General features: G+C 34.8%; 1 long non-coding RNA gene across 1 annotated transcript in view; it reads right to left on the bottom strand.

Moving 5' to 3' along the window:
- Positions 1–1,504, bottom strand: part of LOC117124878 — a 2,299-nt gene continuing 795 nt past the window's right edge. The window contains exons 2-3 of the long non-coding RNA XR_004448036.1: positions 890–944; positions 1–79 (exon numbers count right to left, since the gene is read on the bottom strand). This is a non-coding gene — a long non-coding RNA (uncharacterized LOC117124878). The remainder of the gene's footprint in view (positions 80–889; positions 945–1,504) is intronic.

Here is a 1,504-nt window from a genome sequence, read left to right as displayed (position 1 = left end):
GGTGTATATTTGGCAAATTCATTGCGGTACTGAGCCCAGTTGGTGTAGTAACAAATGCGTTTGTAGCCTTCAGTAATTTCTGTAGACAATGAATACAATTCATAAAATCAGTAAACATGGATCCCAGTAATTTATTCAGAGTAAACAATTAAATTGGAGAAAGACATTGACTAACAATATAAAATTACAGATAAATATTATTTGATTATTCTTTACGATAGTACTCTCTAAATGCAAAAGGAGTGAAAATAGAGCAGTGCCGGATTAAGCATCGTCTAGTCTCAAGGCACATTTTGGAAATGGCCCAAAAATGTGAATTGAATGGACCCCATGGTAATAATACTCTGCCACAACTCTAACAGTAGAATGTCTCCGAGTTTTCTGGCCTAATAATACCGGAAAATAGAGTGTAAATAATATTGCAGTCCAACTTTTGATGGCCCATCATTTTCGCCTGGCCCACAAGGCTTGTGCCTTATTTGCCTAATGGTTAATCCGGCACTGAAATAGAGTGAAAGAGTGCATACAGGGACGAAGAAAAGCACCTTGGGGAAAATCATCTTGGGGAAATTCCCCTTTAAAACACTACTCGCCTACATATATGCCAATAAAAGAAAACGTCCTAGGACGTTTTTTTTTTTTTTTTTTTTTTTTTTTTTTGTCTTCAACCGATAATTTTAAGACAAATGAAATATTACTGGTTATTTGGCTAAAAATCCCGTGATAGAATACTATAGGCAGGGAGATGTAAAAAAACAATTATTGTTTACATCTCTCTACTATAGGTATAGCTTAAATAAAACAAAAGCGTCCACTAACAAAATAATTTTCGTTATAAGACAGAACCATGTACCATGCACCAAAGTGTTCTAGTCTATCATAGTCTTACCTGAAAAGCTCACGCACAAAATTGCAACTAAGATTAATGCCCTCATTTTTGTAGACTGCAAAAGAAAAATAGAGCTGGCAATATATTCATACTGTTAGAACCTCCCAAATTTTAGTGATCACCTCAGCCCCACCATTGCTATGGCGCAGCATTATGGCTCTAACGTCTCTAGGTGGCCGGAAAACATTCAGACCAATTGTTCTCCCGATATTCTTTTTAATTTTCAAAAATGTAGGGGAAGATAATTCTGTTGTCTGAAAAAAATGCACTTAAGACGTATTCAATTATAATAAGAATTTAAAAATAAAGCAAAAAGAGAAGTATTGGCCCAGATTTTTCGTGGAATGAGGTGGTAGTATATTATATCTATGATATTTTTTTCTTTTTTTGACGGAGGAGATTATTTTACTTGAGATACAATTAGGTTTGCTATGGTTAAAGACAAGATCAGATATGGATTTAACTTAAATCACATAACATGCCCCCGCTATTTGTGTTCTAGACGCCCGAAAATAACCTCTGATTCTTTTTGAGCCGATCCATTTTTTTTTTCTCTTTCTTTCTTTCTTTATTTTTTTATTCTATTTTTTCCCTCCCAAAAAAAAGGGGGGGGGG

The sequence above is a fragment of the Anneissia japonica genome, unplaced genomic scaffold (assembly GCF_011630105.1).
Source record: "Anneissia japonica isolate Jap-2015-1 unplaced genomic scaffold, ASM1163010v1 scaffold3345_len2326_cov94, whole genome shotgun sequence".
NCBI lineage: Eukaryota > Metazoa > Echinodermata > Crinoidea > Comatulida > Comatulidae > Anneissia > Anneissia japonica.
The sequence above is the reverse complement of the archived record's forward strand: the minus strand, read 5'-3'. Positions and strand labels throughout refer to the sequence as shown.